This window comes from Ruditapes philippinarum, unplaced genomic scaffold (genome assembly GCF_026571515.1).
Source record: "Ruditapes philippinarum isolate M1 unplaced genomic scaffold, ASM2657151v2 ctg75_1_1_1_1, whole genome shotgun sequence".
Lineage (NCBI taxonomy): Eukaryota > Metazoa > Mollusca > Bivalvia > Venerida > Veneridae > Ruditapes > Ruditapes philippinarum.
In genome coordinates, this window is record NW_026859947.1 from 569,930 (window position 1) to 596,487 (window position 26,558).

Genomic DNA, 26,558 nt, shown 5'->3' on the forward strand with positions numbered 1-26,558 from the left:
TTTGTCACGGGAATGAAATGTTGCAAAAGTATACTTGTGTTTAGTCACGGAAATGAAATGTTGCGAAAGTAAACTTCTGTTTTGTCACGTAAACTTGTGTTTTGTCACGGGAATGAAGTGTTGCAAAAGTAAACTTGTGTTTAGTCACGGAAATGAAATGTTGCGAAAGTAAACTTGTGTTTTGTCACGGGAATGAAATGTTGCGAAAGTAAACTTGTGTTTTGTCACGGGAATGAAGTGTTGCAAAAGTAAACTTGTGTTAATTGATTTAAATATCTAAAAAAAAACATTTAAAAGGTTTACAAGATCTTGAGTTTCTAATTTCAAATGACGAAATGAAATTTATTAGCTAAACAATAATATTGTCAAAGATGAAACGGATGATATTTTCAAAGAAAAGATTTCCATATTATGTTTCATACAAAAACAACTGTGTATAGTATAACAGTAGAACAGCCTCACGAGAACGTTTACTCGATGGTAACTTTTGCCTGATTGAACATAAGATCTGATTTTGCTCGCTAGAGTCAACATTTCATTCCAGTCATTTCATTTATTGTCAAGAGCAAATCAAACAATGAATGTTGAATAAATGAAACATATCAAACGATTTCTGAAACAATGTAATCAGAGCACAGTTTAATGGTTGGAAACGATTATAAAAATTCGCTTGTTATGTGCGCATTTGCTCCTAGATAAATACATTATCAACCGTTTTTACATTGTAGCGCGTAATTAAGTTGTGTAAAACCGACAACTAGAATTGATTCGTCAGAGCTTGAGTAGAATGCTTAATAAGATTTTACTCATTTGTATTTTCTGCGTACAAGTAAATGCATAATGATTTAAAAAAATGTTTATTGGTTTATTGTGTTAGAGTGTACCTTTTAAATTAAATATGTTGATGTTTTTCTTGAAATGATTTGCAGTCATAAAAAATATTGCAATTATGTAAAGGAATCCCAAAAACGTCATCTTTAAGTGTTCTCCTTTTAATCATATCGCATATGAGAGACATTTGCAAAACATCACAAACTGTTTTACAGCTGTTTGAAAAACTTTGAAAATCAATTGAATGTTTCAAACAAAATATCGTAAAATACTTTCATTATTTAAAAAAAATAAAACTGTTCAAATTGCTATGATTTTTTTTAAAATTTTAAATGTTATCAAAAAGGAAGCAAATTCTTATTTTAATTTTTGTCATACAAGAAAATGATAATGTTATTATCTCAATTTTAGTATTTCACAATTCTTCAAATATTAAAATTAATCGGACAATTTCAAAATTCTAAGCTGTGCTACAAAAATATCACTGATTAAGAAAGGAGAATGCACAAGGTTGTATACATAATTGGGCAGTGGTAAAATCGTGCTTATCTACTATTGTTTTCCTCTTTTATGTTCAATAAAGGGCGAGTTGAAGGCACATTAAGCCTCAGGATGGGATACTGTTTTGTCTTTCCAAAGAGTAAACAAAAAAAAGAAAAGAGCACCTATTGTAAAATAGTTTGTGATAAAAATGTAAAGGAAGTGATATTTTCATTTCCATATAAAATAATAAAACAATATAGCTTTACTTAATGCCAACATGCAAAAGAAGCAAAGGATGGATCTTCTTTATTTATCCCTAGTGTGTATTGGTTTTGGAAACTAGGACACCAAAAATGAAAGGGATTTGGGAAATACAAGCTTAATGTGACTTTAAGAAAGTTCGGTAATTTTTTTTTAACTCCAAAATGTTAGCGGATCTCAAGATTTAGACGGAAAATATAGAAAGTATAGTATATAGTATAACAGTACATATATGTATTAGGAGTAAATACTGACAATGCAGCAGAACAAACAAAACACAAATGAACTTGGATGTTAAAAATAGATATTACAGTATCTTAACGTCTATCATTTCTTAATTTATTGATATAACATTAGAATTAAATTAAATTTAAATCTCTTATAACATGTTTTTTTATTATCGCCGTTGTATTATTTATAATCATATAACATAAAATGTCAACGAAAGTGTGCTTGGAATTCGACTTGGAATCATTGTCAATAAACGTTGGTTCATTAACTCTTATCCTTGATAGAATAATGTTTGATCTTTATCATTCTAGGAATAGAATAATTATAGAGAGTTCGTTTAACGGCATCAGTCTGTGAGAAACTGTAGCCTCTACCAATGGGAATGAGATCTCCATCTATAAACTAAGTTATGATATAGCAAGGTCTAGACGAGTTCTCCTATTACAAAACTTATCATTCAAGCGTACGGCGTGATGGGATTATTAACAAAACATTATTTTTATAGATGAATCAATATTCGAAACGAGTTGGACAGAATACAGAATATTAACATAGCTTTTATATATGAATCAATATTTGAGACGTTGTGACAGAATATATCATATGAACATAACTTATATATAGATGAATTAATATTCAAAACGAGTTGACCGAATATAGAATATTAGCATAGCTTTTATATATGAATCGATATTCGAGACGGTGTGACATAATATACATATATATGCATAGATTTTATAGATAAGGATTTGAGCGAAAAACATATAATCGAAAAAGTCAATAATTGATCACGTAAAATAGTTAATCAATCAAGATACATGAACTTTAATGTGTAAATAAGTAGGTTATTCATAAATGCATTCAAATATATCATTCTATAGAAGACATGGAATTGCACGAGATTCATTATTATTAAGATAATAAAAAAGAATATCAACTAATAATTAAATAAAAATATTTCGGCTTCATGTGGCAATGGTTCTTTCTCTAAATTTCAAACAAATTAAATTGATATTTCTTTGATTCATTCAATGTCAACAACAAACAGAAATAACTTGTATTTACCTCATTGATAGGAACTCAATGTTTTCATGGGCCGTTGTTGTACTTGTGGCAGACCACTATATTTACTTTAGATCAAATCTGAAAGATAAGAAAATGTGTAAAGCTTAACATTTGAACGTTAGGCGCATGTTATTGTTACATTAAGATACGATACAGTTGATCTAAGAGCAATTATTGGTCGAGAGAGGTCAAGAGTTCCATAACTTCAATCAACACCGTCTTGCATACAACGTGATATTCCGAATATCTGACTGGTAAATGTAAGAAAATTGACTTTGTATGTTTTGAAAAACACATTTACACCTAACTAATACCTGAATTGATATGATATATTGATGACTAATAAATCAGGTGTAGGAGATTGTTTTACACCACACAAGTTGGTTTCTAGTTATAAATGTATCTATGAAATTATGAATACAAGAAGAAAAACAATAACATTATTCAACTACCTACTAGTAAACATATTAGACAGATATAATTTTCGTCTGAAACCAGCAATTTGTTATGCTTATTCCTTTTAAGTAATCCCCTTTTGTTACAGTTGATCATCACTTCTTTTCTGGTTGTTTTTATAAATGAAGTCGTCTGTTTCTTTTTTATTGTGTATTTTTACCATATTTAACAGTCTCAAAACGATATTGTTAACGAAAATATGCATGGATTTGCTATTGATTCTCCATGTATATTGTGCAAGAAAAAACCTCGACTATATCTTTCATTAATGAACCACTGAACAAATTAATTTGATACATGTGTTTACAGAGTGAATTCATCAGCCCCATTACAATATTGTAGCCATATTTCAAAACCAGCTGCTGCCTCAAGCATCTTCAAATAATTCATTCATTTTCCCCCGCTTCCAACTAGGCACACGATCAAGTCTAAAAATCAAAAACACCATTCCGATATTAATAATTTCCCATACGCATTGTGACTTTATTGAGTTCCATTAGAGATTGAATTATACTGCAATTACATGTAGCATTTCTGATGGAAAATTGATCAAGTTGACTGTCAGCCACATGTGAATCATTTAAACAAAAGAGTTTGCACTCATCATGTTGTCAAATTATTTTTCCTTGAAGTATGTTTATAAAAAAGGACTTGATATGCTTGACCTTGAATTAATGGCGTAGCAAACAACTTTGAAGGAGAAGACAATATAGAAACAGACTACAATATTTCATATGGGGGATGCAATTTATATGGCAATCTCCTATTGTCTGTCAGTTTTACAGGAAGTAAAAGAAAATGCTTTTTAAAAATTAACCGCATTTTATGGAAGCGACATTTACCGAAAGTAAGACATTCGAAAATGTTATCAACATCATTAAATCTAAGACAAATAGTACGTCACATTAAGGAAGTTCCGTGAATTAAGTTTCATTAGACAACTCATATGGCCATGTTTAAACACTTATATATTGATGGTCACATTAGATTATTTTATAAGTTATACATATTTTTGACATGTTATATGGCCCTATATAAACAGTTTTTTGAAACTATAGCCCAAGTCGTAAGGCAATGGTTGTATTGCAAACAACCGTTTATATAGGATCATATAACCTGTCAGAAATATTTATAACGAATTTATGATACAGAAAGCCTATTTTTTAGAGGAATAAAGCGAGATTTCTTTATAAATCGACAGCAGCCGTGTATATAAAATAATATAAACGTGACGTTTATCCAATGAAAATCGAAGTTACAAAGATGCACAATTATAAAAAACTATATTAAACGTAACGGTTATCCAATGAAAAGCGACTTTACAAACGTGCAGTATAATAATAAAAATAATAATCTTTATAACGAATCAGGCTTATAATACAGCAAAATTCCTTTGCTTGAGAAAAAATAAACATTTCTTCAGTATAAATATTTTAACCTTTGTGTAAACAAGGTTTTAACATTTTCCAAGCAATGAAATGAAAACAATACCAATTTTTTTTATGGAATTCGATTACACTATTATTCATTTAACGATTCATGAAATTTGCTAGCATTAAATTCAATCCTATAATAAGATTTAATTGACCGTTTTTCTAGAATGAAATCATGTTTCCCAGAAAGGAGATTCATGGACTTGTTAACGGCAATGTCGATTAGATATTATCTGAACTATTCTACAAATGCCGCGTTAATGGATTCTATTTTTGTTCCCGATCGTTTTTCGTCCTAAGGAGCGGCAATAGCGTCTCAACCAGGAAATTATGCTAAAAATATTTTTTATGATGTAATTATTTTCTGAAATACATAAATTTTTTTGGATAAGATTTATTGAATGAAATTCGACGGTTATTTTCACTGTATGGATTTTCTGTAAGATTTAACCAACTTTTTTGCAGATTAATAAAAAATTAAACTATTAAAACAATAGAAATAATAAACATTTATTTTATTTTATCTAAATTTCTAAAACAAATCCCTGAAAAACACAAAATGAGAAAGATAATTATCCATGCAACTATTTTCAACTTAAGGAATCTATATACATGTATTAGCAAAATATGAGAACTTGATAAAAAAAATACCCCCCCCCCCCCCGAATAATTGTTAAAATTACAATTTGCCTTGAATAATTCAGTAAAATACATTGTCACTTTATTTTATATTAATTTCAAATTTATTTAAATGAATCTACTTCTGATTAATATTAAGAAAATAGAAAAAAAAAAACAACAACAACACACATTTCATATGTATTGAGTATAAGTTATAAGTTAGTGTTTATAATTATTAGTAAGCATTTACAAAATCAAAAACGGCGCAAACTGATGAATAGTTTGCCGATTTGAGTTACATGTAGGATTCATTTGAAATACTGCAATCCTATTGGACAATTAATAGTTTATAAAATAAACGTCATCTTTCTACGAACTAATTGATATTAACATAATATTAATCTCTTAACTTGATATATTATTTTTGATACCTCATTTCATTTGTTTTCATTATCATTCTACAAACAATGCAATGTTTTGTATGTTTAAAATGTGTCATTTGAAGTATAGAAGAAAGACATTACTAAGTAAAATACTAATCGTTATTCCATAGATCGTGTAACTTCAGTCAATTATAAAACCTAAGTGAGATAAAGTTTAAACATGGCATAGGTATTATCATCACGCAATAAATCATTTGCTTACCTTGCTCTAGAAACTATGATACAAATACAAACATTTGTTAAATAGTATCCACAATATGAAACAAACGGCTGATTAATTAGACAAGTATTTTATGTGTTGTAATAGACCATTTTAAGTTCATGGTCATGTCAGGCTGATATTTAAACATTTTAAAAATTCAGATGCTTAATATACTAATTCAAATATTAATCAATTATTCAAAATTACTAGGAAAAGCTTGCTTTTTTGGGGGCATGGAATCCAAGCAAATTTAATGATATATTTAATATTTAAATTTCGTATCATTCCGGTGCAATTTAGTGCTTTAATAAATGTTTTAAAATTCATATGAAAATTGGCGTACGTTTTTAGTAAAGAAATTCATATATTTGAACACCATTGTGCTGGATAAAAACCAAATGCCTTCAAGGTATTATTGCGAAAAATCTCATAAATTGACTTTCTCCTCGGTAATTCTGGACAAAGCCATTTATTATCTTCAAGGAAAGTTAGAAAATATATATTGTCTAAATAGCGCAGGCAATGATCAAACGGTATGTATATGCCAGCTGACCTTGGTCTGCAGTGTTCGCAAGGACAGAATAAATTGCCACCAGCAGGTTAAAGGTTAAGATGTAAGATGCTGCTTGATAATAAAACATTGGTACACTTGATACTAGTATTACAATTACGTCATCTTGGTCGCTTCTTCTACGTTTCACATATCAATCTGAAAAGGATAAATCTCTCTTTTTGTAATTAAATTACTACTGAAAAAAGCGAGAATTACCTAACAGGGCGTTATTCTGTCTGCTCCAACACTTAGCCCCGTTGTTATCAGTTGTAAAGAACCAAAATTCTTCATTAAACAACTTGCCTAAAGCACAAAAACTTTCTCTTACAAACATTCATTTAATGATACCTATTTAATTAAATCTGCTATAAAGCAATGAAAGTATAATCCACTATTTTATCACTACTAATTGACCGTTTTCCATCTTGTGTTTTCTGTTGTTACGGTTTGTTGATGTTTTCTTTAATTTCATAGATTTTAATTCAAATCAATGTATGTTTCTCGGAGAGATTTGTTTTTATGTGTTTTTATTTTCTCTTAAATAAGTAGCTGTTTCACAGAATAGAAGATTTATGACAATAGGGAGAACAATGACAGCCAGATAAAATCTGACGTGAACAATAATTGACTTACTTAAACAGTTTCTATTTTCGTCCGATAGTGTTTTCATTCATGGGAGTGTCAACCAATTCATTTTTGTTTTATTCGAAAGATACTATGTTGTAAGTTTGGTTATCTTTTTACATTATTTTAAATTAATAAATTACCAGTAATTGGTATAGGCTAGTAGATTGCTAACAATACTTCCGGTGCTTATGAAACATTTCACAAATTACATCATATTTCACCAACTATTATATATTTTCATTGTGATTGTAATGTTCACTCAGTGAAATATGATTTTATCTCACATTAAAACCAATGAATGCCTTACCTAATCTACAATTTAAATCATTCATACATATTAATATTAATTTTAATTGTGTATACCCATTTCGAAGAAACAAAAGAGGGATTTCAGATTTTGTTTGCAAAGGTCTTAGACATCTAGAAGGCAAACAAACAGCAAATAGTAAAATCTTGTGCAGTGTTTATAACACATCTATTTGGATCTGCATCTTTACAATTCAGTCAATCTTAGAATTTTTATCAAATAGAGACAAATGTTAAGTTTGACGTATTGCTGAATGCACTCCAAACATACCAGTCGTGATTTACGTCATCAATGATGAAATAAAACTCGAGATTATTCTCGTCACGTTTTATGACGATCTCTGATTTCTTTTCTAAGAACGTGTCAAATTATAAGTGTCTTTAAAAACAGGCTTTCGCAAAACACCGGGGTTCACATTAAGGTCAATAGATAATCTCTCCTCTTGACGAAGTCATGACGCATAATAAAGGTTGATTTTTAAAATCAATGAAGGATTTCTTACTACCAAGTAATGTCGAAATAGGACAAGATTGATTGACTTTGGCTTCATGTGTTTAAAAAGGATAAACAATTTTAAACAGTTTCAAAAATGTAAGCATCATTTTAAAATATAAAGCAAATGTGTTAGCAAATTTACTATTTGTTTGACATTCTTCAAAACATTTTATGATAATAACTATGTTTATGTATATTCTTGAACAGACTCTGTCAAACCGAGTCTGCACGTTTTGTTTTCATTGCTGATTTCCCTTTTCAAGGTTTTTATAATCATTTTAAAACACATAGTTAGGTAGTAGTTGCAATTTGTTGTTATATATATATATACAAATGAAATATACCATGCTCCCAACATGCGATTCAAACAAATGTAATAAAAACATTTCAACACTTAAACTACAGTATACATGTATGAAGCACTGACATTGTATACAAACTATAAATGGTTGTCTGTAATAATTAAATTATTTATTTGAAAACACTGTATGGCTACTATACATACATTGAAGGAATGATGCTTGTAGATGTACGATGTTACGGTTGGCGCTTGTGCAAAAACATTACCAAAACCTACATGTAAGCACTAATTCATATTTTATTAGAAAAAAGTTTTCTTCTGTTTACTTAGTAATATATTATAATTCTTATGAGTTAAAACATAGACACTTTCTTGTCGTAACTCTTACTTGATATGACCACAAAAATACGAACAAAATATTTTTATTGCCTTTTTTTTCTCTAACATTAGAAATATAATATATTCTTTTTCATCTTTGTCAATAGTTATAACAGAACCATATACCTCAATAATGTTGATAAATACTTATTTCCAGCGATAGTTTAATTTTACACCGAAACTTAAGCGTTATATCCTAAACTGAAAGCATCATCATAGAGATTTAGGCATTATCTAGTAATAATTTTGCTTTGGGAAAATGGTGAAGTATACCGTAGAGTATATGATAACCTTTCAGTAATAATCAAGTCTAGACAATGTTAGCACCCATTATAAGATCATTTATCACTATTTGTACTTTTAAATCGTATTATCAACGTCAATAAGGATAATTAGATGAATGGTTCTACAAAATGAAATTGAAATAATTAGTGAAATGATTAAGAGAAAAACGGAACGACATAGAGTTAGATTTATTAATAGAGTTTAAATAGATTCTATGGCTGCTGTATAAAAAAAAGTTACAAATATAATTATGATATTTACTCGGCCAAATAGCTTTATTTGCAAGTTTGTGATGGCGGTGCTAGGGTGTGTGTTCAGCGAAACTAATAACTAATAAAATATGATTTAAACCAATATCTCCAACAATCGATGAACTAGATAACTCATTCACAATTCTTATCTATATGGTGGCAAAATATTAAATGACTGTTTTAAAGGATAATATCTTTTTATTTATAAAATCTCATTTTCAGTTGTTTTCTTTTTTATAAATCTATATGAATATATAAGACAGCAAAATAAGGCGGATCATTATAAATAATATCTTAGCACAGAACGAGTACGTGATTTATGTTATTAACTTTCAAAAATGTCATCATTACATACCCCATCATTAGAACAGTAAAACTCTCTCATAATGCTCTGTCAAGAAAAGTATTTTATTTCATTGATCATAAATACCGAATTAACTTCCGGACTTGTCAGTTTCTATTTATTACATTGTAAGAATATATCCAATTAAAAACAAAGATTTCTTTTTAATTATAGAGACAGTCGTTAATACGGAAGTTTACCAAGGGCTTTTAGGTATATTTTAGGATTTGTGGCCTTTCTATAATTATTCTTTGATGCATTTTTTGTGGTAATAAAAAAAGAAAAGAAATATGAATAAAAGACATTTGTTTGTTTCGCAGTCGGCGGAAGATAGAAATATTGCTCTTCGAGTGAACGCCTGTCATGCAATTAAGCTTAAATATGACCATACAAGTTAAAAATACACTTTCAGTGATTTCATATTATATCTCTTCTTATCACCACTACGCTCTCATTTGTGACGTCATTAAATCATGACGTTACAATGTATGTTAAAAGAAATAAATGACACTGTAGATTGTTCAGAAATTTCAAACTTGAAGCGCGCAAAACCCCATGTATCATTTGTACTTTTAGTTTCTACCGAGTGAATTTCTGAATGATTGTTTACTATTTGTTCAATAATAAAGTGCGCTTTCCTTGTATTTAAACATGGTAAAGCTATTGTAACAATTAAATAATATTTTAATTATTTCACTGGGACAAATTATCATGATATAATTTTACCATAACATTTCAGTAATCTGCTGAACAGTAGAGGCCAATGATTGATTAAAATTACCATGCCAGGAAATAATTAAGAGTATTTCTTCCACAAATAGAATCATAACAAACTTGTTTTTCAACAATGAATTATTTATAACAGATTGTGTGGTTGAAGGGGAAAAATCCAGTATTTCAGGAGGAAGATAATTAAAACACCCAGCATTTAATAATTAAATTAGTCCTACACTATATAGCAGTGTTACTTTTTTAAAACGTGATACTAGTACTCAACCAACGTTAGTCATTTAAAATGCAGTAATATAGCATTGTTACTTTCGTAAAAAGTGATACGACCCAACGTTCGGTAGTTGGAATTTACATTATATTAGAAGTGATCAGAAAATGTCATAATAAAAAAACTTCAAAAAGACATCCATCACGGCAATATTGAAAAATGTTTAAGGCACGGTTCATGGTCATTTACAGTGGTAAATGCAACTTTAATACATGTTCCCACCCAGCAATGACTTAAGTTGAGCTCTTAATTAATTATGTTTTTGTTAAATTTAGAATTAAGGAACATCAGATGTGTTCGGTTCGTACAATGCTTAGTCATTGTCGATGAAATTAAATTATCACTGATGTGTATCCCTGATATCTCGAATAACATACAACATCTTCAATTCTTCTAATTAACAAGTTGCGTTTAATAACTCAAGACAATGCTTTTAAAAGCAGCTGTATTGAATAAAAACATCATTTGAGCATTTGACTGAGACACGGTCAAAACAAATTGGTCGCCAACCATGTTATAAAAGACAAGAATAAAGATCAACAAGGTAAAGGCAACGTTCACAGGACGCAGCCCCCGACACACCAAAGTAGGGCACCCAGAAGGCGGTGAAAGGAGAGGGACATGTTATGTGTGAAATAAAAATATAAACTAAAACGGGCCCATATGGGAATAAAAGGGATAAGGGCTGTAAATGTGAAAAGGGGAGGGGGTTAAAACACGTTTGCGCTTGTTTAACAAAGGAAACATGTATCCATTGCGGATCCTGAATATGCCTTTAATTTTCTAAAACATGGTTTTCTTCTTTTAATGAAAGTTCAAATGTATTTTACTTTATATGTAGACCTGCGATAGCGTGTGCTTTAGATCAAACTTTTCTTCTTTATAAAAATAAGAGCAATTCAGATAAGCCTGTGATCAGCTATTCCATCTCTATAATAATGACTGGCTAATATGACAAGATAAAGGCACGCTAATTAGCAGATATACAATATGAAAATATCAATATTATCATCCTAATCACAGAGATATGGTCGTATCTAATAACCATTAATTTTCTAGTCCTCCTTGATCAATGAGTTTTCTACAATAGCGGCTATCGCAGTAACTTCTTTACTATCATAATCAGATTTCAACGAGAAAATGATGCGAAATTTAGACAAAACAATCAGCATATATGCAAACCAATTTGGTTTATTATGTAATAAGTGGTAGATCTTGTGTTTAAAGGTAATAAATAGTATGCACAAAATAAACATATCGATAATCATAAATGCCTTAGACATTACCAATAATACTTCTCTAATCTAAATGCCGTATATATAGTGAGAAATGGAATCTCTAAAGAAAGCCCGAAACAGCATAGTTGAAAATGTAGCATACTTGGTAGTTACGGGTACTAAGAGTATTTTTTAGATTGACGGGCCGGGTACTGTCGAGTGACTGGAAGGAACATTTTTATATTCCAAATAAGGTCATGGTGACAGGCAATATGAACGTTTTTGTAAGTGCCATCATCATCTTTTGGTAGTCAAATAAAACAATACTTTATTATTTAGTCCATTTGGAATCAAAAGTATTTAATTTATGGTCCAAAAAGATTCTTTACATAACCGGTCCATGTTGTTGTCTATAAATTTCTATAGGTAAAAATGAAAAATCTGACAATGAACACTTATTATCGTTTGATCCGAAATGGATCGCAACATGTGAAACTGGATTAACGTCACAATTTCTTATATCAAATCTATGTTTATTCATTCTGCATGATACATTTTGATTAGTCTGACCTACGTATTGCTTTTTACAGCCTTTACATGTAATGAGGTAAATTGCATTATAAGTGTTCATTGTCAGATTTTTCATTTTTACCTATAGAAATTATAGACAACAACATGGACCGGTTATGTAAAGAATCTTTTTGGATCCATAAATTAAATACTATGATTCCAAATGGACTAAATAATAAAGTATTGTTTGATTTATAATAGGTTACATGAATATTAATATGTTTGTCTATTATCTTATTTTTATTAACACTGTCTAATAGACATCTGTATCACTGTTGATCCATTTTAATTCATGTACCAGCTTTATTTATAGCATAAATATTTGTTTCTACATGTTATCATAGTTTTGCCGATAAACGCCATAACGTTTTTCGCGCGTTTAACGCGTGTTCCGTTATGACGTCGCTTCCGGTAATTTTATTATGTTTTGCACTGATGAAGGCATATAGCCGAAACGTTTGCAATTAAATTAAATTACTAAATGTTCGTGTTTGTGTGGCTTGTCTGATTACCACTATCTTTTGGTAGTCAAATAACCTCTAATTCTCGTGCACTTTTATTTCCTTTCGTAAAGACCTTCAATATCATTCAGTCAACAAATAACCACTATATTTCCCTTGTACTTTTATTTCCCCTTGCAACACAATCACCAAGAACTAATTTTGCTCTTGCCATTAAGCTTATGTGGTCAGTAAACCAATGGACATTTCTATATATTGGTCAGTAAAGGTGACAATGGTATTACTATGCTTGCTTATGCGGAAAATCAAAAGAGGTTCTAAGGACAATTGGAGATAATTGGAAATGTCATATGTGAGAATAAAATCATAATATGGTTTATGAAACTGTGATTGACTTGCATCAACTTTAAGCAACATATATATCATAAGGTTTTTCATCACTTGTATGGCTGGAAAGTCGTCATTAATCAAATGTTGAATTCTGCTTAAGCCGGTGCCACGGGATGTGGGCGTTAGCCTGCAAATTACACTACCGTTCATGGACAGGCTTAATCAAACCGAGTCTGCAACATTTTCAATTTTGTCGATTTTGGCGTTCTTTCGGGATTCTATTTTTCTCTATTTAATAGTGTTGGCGTGGCTTAAAATTCAAGGAAACAAAACAAAACAAACAAACAAACATATGTGTCAGTTGTGAACTTAAAAAAAAGCAACAATTCCATACATACAGGTTATTAGTATTATATGTACTGAGTATATGTGTCTAGGCAGATCATTTTTGCTTTTCTGAAGAAGTTTTACAACTAGCTTAGGGATATAAAATATGAAATAATACAAATTTTGTCGATTTTGGCGTTCTTTCGGGATTCTATTTTTCTCTATTTAATAGTGTTGGCGTGGTTTAAAATCCAAGGAAACAGCACATTTAAACTGTTTTAATTAATAGTCAGGAGCAAATCAGATCAGGCAAGTTGCTTCAATTATGTATTTGGAGAGGAAAATATTCTATCTAATCAAAGGGCATTGGGCATCTCTGACTGCCATTAATCTCTGCGTTCTCGTGGATCAAGTATTGACGGTCACTTTAGAGGTACATTAAACTGGAAGTTCTCAGAGGGAAACTGTCGCAGTTTTCTTCTTATTTATGCAAATTGTGAATAAGCTCTCACAAGCTGGAAAATGGCTTTAAGTAGTTATGACTGGAAAATACTAGCCCAAATAAATAAATCATTATAGATGCTGCAGACTGCATGCTGGGCTTAATTAAGCCTGTAAAATTTTTACAGGACAGGGCGGTCATCTATGCAATATAACGTACACGCCCCCAGCACCGGTTTAAGCAATATTCAACAGCAAAATCTGTAGACGGTATATTAAAGAATTTAGAAACGTTTGCAAATACAATGTATGTTAAAACGTATTGTAAAGAAACAGCAACTGTATTGACTTATGATTCTCATAATGATCATTGATTTTTGCAAATCGTGTCCAGATAAATACTTTGCAATTCTAATATTCTGTCACAAATATGTGCACAAATGTTGCCACCTTCAATTATCTGTAATTACCCCATGACGCCGAATCCATAAATGGTCTCATTATGCAACATTTGTCTGGTTTTATCAATTAAGCCTACAAGATTATTTAAGTACACACACACAGAAAAAAGATAAATATAAATGATAAATGTAAATAAAGAAGAAAACTGTAAGTAAATTAATATCAATATTCCGTATGATTATATGTTTATAAAATAAAATAAATGCTTTACAAAATAGAGATAAATAGAATCCCTAATAAAAATCAAACTTAATAAATATATAGTAATATACAAACATGCTTTAAAATAAAACAGTTCAATTATTAGTAGAAAAAAGAAGTGATATATGTGGATGATTTCACTCTGTTTTACAATTGGATATATAAAAACAAATTACTTGTCTAATTCAATAATCCTTACAATGATGAATACCTTACATGGACTTGTCCATCTTTCTATCCAGGCCAGCGCCGTCTATCATTTTAAGAGAAAAAATCAAAATGTTAATGAAATTATCGAAAAAGATTGTAAGTTCATTATTAGCACACTACAAGTTCATTTAAATACTTATATATAACATGTTCTTTTTTTTTGCTCAAGTGCAATGGATACTGTCATGTACGACTGCTATTATGAGCTTGCAATATTTTTTATATTGTCGTGCTGTGTGAGCTTTGAGGTTTAATTTTTTTTAACTTTATGATTTAATTCACGAAATACCAAAACTTTGTTTTTCTTTAAATATCATTTATGAAAATAGACATGCTACATTCAAAACTACTCTATAAACATCTTAGTACAGTTAACATATAACGTTTTTCTGCAAAATGTTTCATTTTTGGCCTTTTTCGAAATGGAACAAAGGAAATGAATACATCAAAAGTAACCGAACGTTATATGAATTACGAGCATTTTGACGTTGTGTCTATTGCGGAATTAAAAAATTGTAGTTTTATTTATTTATTTTGTTCATTCCAAAAATTATCAATTAAAATAAACAAGCCTTTTCACGAATAATAGCACATTTAGCATGAGACCATAGTAAGAAAATCTATTGCAAATACTTGAGGAAGCAAGGCAAATGATAAAGACAAACTAGACAATAATGAACTGAATTTTCTACTCCTAGAGATGAAATGAAAACACACATTTATTGAGTATTATGCTAGGCAATTCAAATAAGCCGCGTACCTAAATGAAATAAACTTCATCTTTTGTAAATGAACTGGGAATGAAGCTTTCAAGCAATACCGTATGACACTGCTGCGTCAAATGGCAGATATAAATACCTGTTTACTGTACGCAATAGATTGGCTTGAAAGTTAAACGGTTTCGACGGAGATTCAAATTGAGAACCAAAGTGAAAAGCACTGCTCTTTAGTTTTTAATTCTAAAATGTCTTGCATTGATACTTTAATTAAATATCTGAATATATTAGTCTATTTGATAAGAAATGTGTCCTATAAAACCATTCTTGTTTACTGATAATGTTTGCAAACGAAACACACACACATAAAAGTAAAAGATCAACAATTAAAGATAACAATTATTCATTTTAATACTTAAAAGTAAAGAAGATGTATTTCTGATTCGGCCGGTGATAGGGGGCTTAACCGGGTTAGATAATTCTGCTATTTTCATCCGCTTGTTTCTACTTTGATTTTTTTTCAAGACCAAGAAACGACAGACAATTAAGGTTTATTAAATAGGTCCGTCCTATTCATTCTATCTCATTATGGAATAATTGTGATCGCATAAAGACAATAATTGCTATATAAGAACTAGCCGATAAGCTGTTCCCATAAAAACAAGTCGTTTTGAAGCTATATTTCATAGTATATTGTGGAAATGTCTCTCGTCAGTCGAGTAAGGGCTATAAAAAGTTTCTATTTTTTGGTTTGGATAATTCACAAGTACATTATATGGATGGATGATAGCACTAAAAACAAGACATAATCGATATAATGGCTTACTTCTGATGCAGACTGTGACTTGTAGAGTAAAAATGTATAGTAATCAAAGCTTCAAGTCACTCTTAGGAATTCTTATATTGAAAGCTTTTTTGTAGCATAAATAGTAGACTTGCGTATTAGATGATAAGTGTAAAATTGTCGTACTGCATGCGTGATGACGGTGTCGTATAGGTGTCATATGGGTAAATAGAAGTGTCATTGGTATATCTGTTCAATTCATATTTATTTCTCGAAATTAAAGAATGTAAGTCACTATGTGTCAATCGGTAAAAATATATTAAATAAATAAATGTAACAGTAAATATGTCCTTAAATAACTTTTGTTCGTTTTTGAAAATAATCTTAAGGTGGTTTTGAACTTTTGATCCCTGGTATTGCTTTGAGGTTTGTAACACTAGAGATTATCCAAAATCATCTTTCCTTTTCCGGCGCAATATGACCTATACTTTGTTAAACAAATAAGAAATAATCTGTTCAAACATTTTTGAATTTATGCACAACGTATTAGTATATTAATATAGCATACACAGAGTTAGGCATTAAAAGAGATGCTATTTATGAAAGTTAAAATAAGCAAAAAGTATCCACTTTCTGCAGAACATACATCAAATACTGAAATGGACACTCATATTATACGCCACAATATTTGGGAGGCATTTAAACAGCTGTCAAATAACCCCCATAATTACTATGACCATATTGATAATGATAAATGAAGTTCACGATAAGTGCTATGTAGCCGCTAAAAAGTGTTCATCCCTTCATCTCAGTATTTATAATAATGCTCTGGTCGTTCGGGATAACTCATTCCAATACTTTCGATATGGAGGATTTAATATTGCTTAAACCGGTGCTAGGGGTGTAGAAGAATATTGCAGTTTCCATTTTCCCTCATAACCGGGTTAAATTAATCAGAGAGTGATTTTCAACTCTTTTTGTTTTGTTTTTCATTGCACTTGAGCGATATTCCTTTTCTAGAATTTCAAACAATACTTTTTTTAAAAAAGGTATTCCATAAATATTCAATCAACCTTGTCCCAGATTTAATTGTTTATATGCATTGGTGAATTAAATTTTTCTTTTGATTTTTTAAGAGCCTGAGGAATAAACATCTTATACCAAACGTGTTGTTTGCAGACAAGACTATGACCAGATCGATAAACTATTTTAGAACCTAACCAAGTAAATCTATTTAACGATGAATTAACTTGGAAATTGATAAACGCTTCATCCGGTTATCAATTTATAATGGACATTCTCCGTGGTCATTAATATTTCGTTTCCATGTAGATCAATTATTTTGTCTACAGAAAGACCAGACATTTCACGAACAAATATAGCAGGTCCTCCGGGATAGCCTTGCCTCACGCAATATATCTCGTATGCAGAAAATCAAAAAAGGTGAAACAAAATACGTTTGCCAAAGTCGAGGATTACTAGTTATAACAAAGATTATCAACATATCTCCAGAAGATAGAAAAATTGTCCACACTTGCCACAAAGTAGAGAAACTGACAAGAGTTGTCAGAAAACTGAAAATGTGGCAAGATTTGGCAAAAAGTAGATAACTTGTCCAGATTCGCCAGACAGTACAACAGTTGTTAAGATTTGTGACTAAGTAGAAAACTATCAAGGTTTGCCAGAAAGTTGTAAGTACAAAATTACTATAAGTCCTTCAAAAATTGAAAAGTCAATGGTTTTCGTCATACAAAATTATGGTGTATAACTAAAAATGCTATTCACTTCTCTGAGTAGTTCATAAAAGGATCAATACAGGACTTGTAAGGACTAGAGCTATGTGAGCATTTCACATGATTATGCAAACAGAACAGTGAAGTATTAACGTGTCTAATATTGTCTACTATATTACTAGATAAAACGATCTACTTTTCTACGGTTCTAATATTTGACAGGGAATTTTCACAAGAAAAGCTTTGTCCTGGTCACAATTTTATACTTTAAATGACTTTTGTAAGTTGAAAAGGAAGTACATTTAATGCTTTAACAATTATCCCTGTTATAACTAAAAGATATACTTTTGAACAACAAGTCCGTGCCAACATGTAAGACAAAATGCATCGTTAATATGTTCAGATAAGTTTAAACAGATTGAATTCAGGTCGATTATGGTGCAATCTTGAAGCTCTTAGTCCGCGTCCTTGACAACATTTAAGGCTCAAACGGCCATTATTTTTGCGTTAAGAGGCAGACATCTTAATTACTACACCATTTCTTGCTGTCGTCAAAGTATTAATCAACGACAAATACATTGCTAATGGTCTCATTGAATCAAATAATTATACACAATATTTCACTCATAGTCAAAAGTAACAGTCTAAAATTGACAAGACGAACTGTGAAATATATGATGATAGAATTTATTTCATGTTATTTAAGATAAAAAGTTGAAATTTGCCAGACTAATTGTAAAAATCACTTTCACAAATGTGAAAATTCTGGAGAGGGGAATCCCTGATGAGAAATGAAAGTTGTAACTATTTTATTTAAGTTGTATATGAGGGGAGATACAGGACAGTGTACACCCTCTCCAGCACCGGCTAAATATTTAATCAATCAATACCGCAGGACAAGAAAAATATAAAAATACTGAGAAATTAAAAAATCATCCCGGTATTCCATGCATAAAACTTAAACACAATCGGTGACCTTTTTCTCCTTATTTCAAAAACAACACCAGAACGATTGCTTCGTTAATTAAGTAGATTAATGATATTGGAATACGTTTCCTGGAAATGGAACAGGGCATTAATCGAGTTGTAAGGCAAAACCATTTCGTACCTCTAGAGAGAATTAAGTTCTACATAGAGTGATTGCTAGAATGGTATAAAAGTCAGTACAAAGAGCATTCGTGTGGCCCAAAAAAGTGCTGATTCACAGAACAGTCGTCAGTTGCATGTACTTTATGGCCATTTGATGTGTGAACATGGATTAAAATTTATTTAAAGTTTCAATGGTTTAAAAGCCGAGTAAGAAAAGAAAAAAATAGTTTATTATGTTTAAAATAACTGTTTTAAATTGACTTTTAGAATTTCATAACTAAGGTAAGAATGGACAAAATATACAACCAAGAGAGTGATAACAAACAATTCTCGCAACACGGTACATTTTTGATTACTAAATATATCATACAACCGTAACGTTCATTTGCTTTAGAAATATTGAAATTTATTCAAATTTGTTTAAAGAACAAGTCAGTAACGCTTACTTGCAGTTTTCATATCTTTATAATGAAAATAATAATGTTTTACATATAAAAATTGTACAATATATAGATACAAAATTAAGTTTATAAATTTTTGTTTGCTCCATTTAACATGTTAATATTATGTATATTGTTTTATTTGCAGACGTATTGGATGTAGCGTTAGCAAAAGACGTGGTAGCATATTGCAACATTTATTCATTTACAATTAAAGCACGTATGTATGTCAGATGACTTGTAAAACATATACACATTGATCATGAATAAGTATAGTAGACTTTATAATGTATTATAATGGTAATATTTAAAACTATGTCATCTGAAAATCCTTTGCTTCAACACTGAATTTTCATGAAAGGAATGCTGAACTAACAAGTTCCCAATTATGTTATTTTTGTGTGTGTTTTGTATACAAATAAAACAAACAAGGTCTTACCTACGTTTCACATTAAAGGGGCTACACTGAGTTTTTTCTTTAGAAATGAGAGGACTGGAAATAATTTTTTGAAATTTAATGTTCAAATTGATGTAGGTCTGGACCAATGACTTGTGAGCAAAAATTTTAAGATCATTCGCTCTCTCCGTTTTTTTTCAAGACAATTATTATAATTGTGAAAAAATGCCAAAGCTTTGGCAATGCTTTTCACTTAAATCCGTCTAAAAATAGCATAGAAATACTAATACTATTTTCGATATTTTTTTCTGAGTATATTTCTTAATCATCTTTGGAGTAACTTTCTGTTTTAATTGCCGCAGGTGATCTATTTAATTACTATTTTTAAATTTTTAGCTTTTGGACCACAGTGGAGTGTCTTTAATATGATATGCAAAAAACAACTTTGAAACTGAAACTGGTGCATTTCTGAACATATTGTAATGGAATGAAATATTTTACATGCCCACAAATAAGGTTATAAATTTTGCTTGTTATTAATGTTTTTGAAATATTTAATTAACAATCTAAGTTTGACCTACATAACAGTGGAGAAAGAATAATGGCACAGTTGACGGTGTTTGGTTCAACTTCATCAAACGCCAATTAAAATACTAATTAAAACAAATTAAATAGTATTTATTTAATATTCATTTCTAATTGTGCCTGCCTTAAATGCCAACAAACAAACACATGATACATTTCAGATTCTTTTTTTTTCATATTCTGATCTTTATTAATGCGATATCAATGCTCACACCCACGATTTATTAATAACATTAACTTATTTCCGGTAAATTAGGCGTTCTAGTGAGCAAAAAGCCCGGAAAGTGTCATATAAAGAGAATTAACAGAAAGTTTCGTTTACAAATTACCTCTGCAAATTTCTGGAAAAGTACATTAATATTGTTACAAAGGAGTAAACAATCGTAATTACATAGTGTTTTTGTTTTCTGAGAAAACCTTGACAGTTTTTCAAAACATTTTCTTTCTTTTTTTGATTATATTCTCTTGAAAAAATATCGTTCACCAATTTCAACAAAATTGATGATTTGGCATAATATTTTATGGAAAAACATGTGATATTGTATCTTATCTTATGTCATGTTGACAATTCAACCGTGACAATTCAAAAAGATGTTTTGCCATTCTGACTAAAGTTCAAATCTACTTCTTGCATGTAGCATTAATTAGGAGCTAAATTTAATCAGATTGAATTTAAATGTATCCAGGATATGATGAATTGACATTGACGTGTTTTCGATACGTATTTAACATGTGTTTAATCTCGTAAACAAAACTGCAAAGCACGATAATATATCATTATATTCGTGACGCATTTATTCAGGGACTTCGCCCGTCATATAGCCGAAATATTTCGCCTTTTACCGTATATAATAGTACAACCATGCTTTTTGGCATCAATCATATGTTAAGGAGTATATCCTGCAAAAGTTCTTAAACATTTCTAAACTTTCCGTGTTTTAGAAGTCTTTCCGGATCAAGTGAATCTGTATATGATAAAAAGAAAAGAACAAAAAGCCCAAATTTTGATCACTTAATTTTATCAGATATAAATAGGCGTGATTAAGAATAATTGGCTTCTATTATCTGGAAAAACCTTAACCTGTATTCTAACTAATAAGCCACCCACTAGTTCTATAGTTGATTTTAGTTCATTCCCCTTTCGAATCTATTCGCTCAAATGACATGAGACTAATCGCAAAGAAACGGAAGTAAGTGTAATAACCATGATTTGCATTGGAAACGAAATGTCACACGAGATAGAAAACCTCAGTTGTTGCAGACGATAAAAACAATTGTGTGGGGGCGTTATCATTTCCGTTATAATAGCCACGTGATAAAAGATTTCTGTTTGTATCCAAATTATTTTACGTCAATTTATTCCTTCAAAATTATATTGTGTACAAATCAAAACTAGTACTGTTGTTTATATTTGTCACAGATAACAAGTTTTAAGGTTCGATGGCAGGGTTGTCAACAGTAATTATTTAAAAAAGATAATGTTTTATTGTTATTTTCCTGTTGTTTTTGTTAAGTTCATTATATAAGTTTAAAGTTATAAGTTTGAATGTTAATGTTTGAATTAAGGCGCCCTTGCGTGGGTTAATTGTTTTCCAAATTGCGAATCGCATGTCAAACATACACGATTCTATTCAGAAGATGTACTAAATTTTAAACCCAAATTTAAAAGGAAAAATTCAAGTGCTTCAAAGCGAGTAAAGTCGTGAAAATAAATCATTGAGTTTTAAACAATTTCGCTGACAAAGGACAGTAAAATCGGATTAAAACGTGATACTGTCTTTATGAAATTATGGGAACATAACACATGTTACAATAATATGTTCACTAATGACACGCTAAACGATAACAAATAGTGGACTCAAATGTCATTCGACCTATCCATTATTGAAATAAAAACAAATTAATCAACTTAACTTTTGGTCATTGTAAATCATTACTGTAACATTTTCAGAAACCGTAAAATGAACAGGTTCTATATATAGTTGAATAAGGAGTCAAGCGGTGTTTATTTTATCACAGAGGATGATAAAACAATAAAACAATTACAAGAAGCTTCAGTGAGAAGGGACAACATACGCCCGAAGGCAAATTTTAACGACAAAAATGTGTCCTCAAGACGCATGTAGAAAGAAAATTTGTTATTATTCAAAGCACAAATTATTATTGTTTTCGATGAAGAAAAAATATAAAAATCTAGAAAAGGGGCATTTTTTTCTTGAGGTAATAATAGATTTTTTTGCATAAAAAGGGTCATAACTTTGTCAGTAAGAAATTTTCGCAGAGAAAATCAAACTTCAGAATAAAAGCATATCTCTATTAATAATTAATTGCAGCGAAAATCAAACTTAACGCACAAAAATAAACACAATCATTGAACTCCTTCACAGGAAACCGATCGTTATTTTTTGTCACATGAAAATTGCAACATTAAAGCTTATGGAATGATTGATATCAAAGAAGTCAACACAGGAACCTACTGTTCCTGAAGCCACAGACGGACGGACAACACCATAGCATAATTACGTCCCGAAGTTTGTTTTGGGTTATAAAAACCGCTGTTCATTTTTTTTTTAAATTCTTTATGTACATTGACATATCATGATAGTTTAAGTCGTAAATATATTACGATCAGTTACGAAATTAAAATGAACATACGACTTTTAATGTATATATTTAACTTTTTATACACACGTTCTGTAAAGATATGAAGTTTTAAGCAAAATTTAATTTAAGCGGACAAAATATACTTCAACATTCAGCTCTTATGGGCGTGTTTTACATATACTTCTTTTTGAATAGTTTAATTTCAACAACAAAGAATATTACAGTTTAAACATCATTTGTTTTAAGACCAAATATAGTGTAAAGCAAACATTGTAAAAAAAAGACGAATTGTTGCTGATTGAAAGGCAGAAATCTAAGCACTGGAATTCTTAACTGTCTTATTTGTTATGTAGGTAATAAAACTAATTATTTTATCATAAATTTGTTAACTTTATGCTCTTAACAAATTACAGCTATTTGAAACAAACTGGATCCGCTGTCAAGAATAAGTCTGTGACAAATCTAAATATAGAACTCCTTCTATTTATAGATAAACATCTTGATGTATCGAGCTGACGTATTAAATCTATTAAGGCGACTTTTATCATTTCAAGGGCTGTCGGACGCGTAAATATAATCGATCAACAATGTTATCTGATACCTGTCAATGTAATTACGTAAACAACTATTGTTAGAGACATTTAACGCGGTGTTACGTCATACGTAGTGGCTGTTTTTGAAGGGAGATAACTTCCGTTTAACTTCCGGATGGATATCCCTCGGGCGGTATAAAGCAATTAATATCCATTAAACACAATCTTTATCAGATAGTTTGTAATGGTTTAACGTTGTTACGAAACTGTTATCACCAAAGTGTCTTAAACGATATAATTATGTCCGAACCGCCCAAGTAGTGTCATTATAAAAATAATGCATTTTGTATGTTTTAACTGCACGTCGTGATAAAAAGATAAGATGGTGTACGTATTCACTTATATCAAATCCGGAAGCAAAGTCTTCCACCTTAAAAGATAGCATTTTCAACAACGTTTAAAACTTGTAAAAATTGAAAAATATCTTTGTGCGAATATCAGTAATAAAAGTTTGATTGAAAGAAAGAATCCTTAAAATAACATTGAATCATGTATCTATCAAAATGTTGCTTTTTATTTCTCTCTCAACAAAAAGCACTATACTTCTAAATATAGAAATAATTCTTTAACTATATTTACAGAATTGTTCTACTTATATAATACAATATCTAAAAGTGTCGCATTTACTGCGATTTTATGCGTTTCATCCCTGAATAATGCCTCGAATGAGCCGTATCATTATAAAGTAATATCAGACGCGGCGAAATTGGAAACTGTGATTTTATATTGGACGAAACACGCAATTCTCTGATTCGTTTGGCAAAGGAGACCATAATAGAATTTTTTTAAAGAGAAAAATACAAATGACCGCACAAAGCACACAGTTAGGGGAATTATGATTTAATGTACAAATAGCATGTGGGCTTCTGAATTAGTTGCTATGTTTGATCTCTAAGGAAACACCGGTGATTGAAATTTATTGATCGGCATAAAAGTCGTCTGATTAGCTGAATGTTGCCGATTTGACAATCTTTAAGAAAACACCGTTTGATAAATGGGAAGAATTTAGAGTCATGTGCCTTTTATATGAGTTAAACTTTACACAGTTATTTAACTATATCAAGCCAAACTAAATAAGCATAAGAAGATATATTATTTTCATTTAAGAAATTGAAATTTGTTAGACGTGCTTTCGTATTTATTTATATTCGTGATTAATAGTTACTAAATAAATATGTAAATCTTTTATTCTTCAACGTCTTTTGCTACATACGCTGAATATATAATTGCAACTGGCATTTCTATGAAAACAGTCAATACGTGCTTAATAAGGCTCTGTAATACGCCAGACTAGAATAATTGTTAAATTACCCGTGCATTGTTTATGTTACAGTCAAATAGCGTATGGAAACAACTTAAGTGCACTATGTTCAATGTCATGTCATATCATATCGTATCATATAATATAATATCATATCATATCATATCATATCATATCGTATCGTATCATATCATATCATATCATATCGTATCGTATCGTATCGTATCATATCGTATCGTATCGTATCGTATCAAATAATATCATATCGTGTATAGTATCGTATCGAATAGTATCTTATTGTATTGTATCATATCAAATCATATCATATATTAATATCATATCACTTATTTTAGAAAAGCATGTATCAACATTGGATCAAAACCCTTTATCTTTAAACATTTTTCAAAATCAGTAAAGAATGTTTTAATAAATTGGACATAAACTTAGATAATCTTAGATTCTAAACTATTTTTATTTTAAACGATTGCATGAAAGAATCAAGTTCGGTTCGTGTGCGAATAAACGTAGTTTGCAATTAACCCTTCACCACGCTTAATATCTCAAAAAGACTTGTCCGTCTTTCAGTCTGGACAAAACAATCCATCATCTAAAGAGAAAATTTCAAAATATTTATTGACTAAACAGTGCAGACCATGATTAAAAGTCAAGGACGTGTCGGCAGATCTTGGTCCTCAAATGGTCGCATGGGCAGGTTCAGTGCCGCCATCGGGCTAACAATTCAAGCTATGCCTAATGCATTATCCGTCGAATTTACGGCTGGCAAATAAAGACTTTAATGTAGTATAAGAATGTGTTAAATCAAGTAGGATTATAATTATTTAACAACAATTATACAAAAAAAATTGCAATGCACCAGCTGAAAGTATATATGTTGAATATATACAAATACATGGACATCATAAAATAGAGAGTAAAAACCCGATGTGTGGTATAGATGTGAGACAGTGTATAACATTGTTACACAATCTTTCAAGGCTACAGCTGCTAAAAGCAAAACTGTTTTCATTAAAGGCGGATGTCAAACTATTCACGTAGGTAGATACAAAAGAATGCATCATTAGGTAAATCTGCATTACCGAACGCTCAATATAGCATATTGTAGCATATGTAAAATCGTGTGTGGGTTTCCGAATGACGGGGCGAACCAGTACGAAAACTTCTAAATCACATGATGTATGAAAAACTCAAAATCATGAAACAGTCATCTTTTGTCGTATATTTGTTTCATCATACTTTCTCATATGTGTGTGTGTTTCATTACCATTGCCTTTTTGTGCTTCTTCCACCGCCCTTTTTGTTACCTTTTAATCGCCTTTTCTGTAACCTTCTTTATATATAGCTATCGCCTTTTTGTTACGTCACAATCGCCTTATTTGTTACCTTACTATATATAAATAGCTATGCCCCTTTTTTGTTACCTCACTATATATAGCTATCATTTTTTTTGTTACCTTAATATCGCATTTTTGTGTTCCATTTATATAGCCTTTTTGATATATTACTATCGCCTTTCTGTTACATTACTATCGCCTTTTTGTTACATTACTATC

General features: G+C 30.3%; 1 long non-coding RNA gene across 1 annotated transcript in view; it reads right to left on the reverse strand.

The window, feature by feature from the left end:
- Window positions 1-2,871: 2,871 nt before the first annotated feature.
- Window positions 2,872-26,558, reverse strand: part of LOC132758380 (uncharacterized) — a 79,629-nt gene continuing 55,942 nt past the window's right edge. Inside the window, exon 3 of the long non-coding RNA XR_009629567.1 lies at window positions 2,872-2,949. This is a non-coding gene — a long non-coding RNA (uncharacterized LOC132758380). The remainder of the gene's footprint in view (window positions 2,950-26,558) is intronic.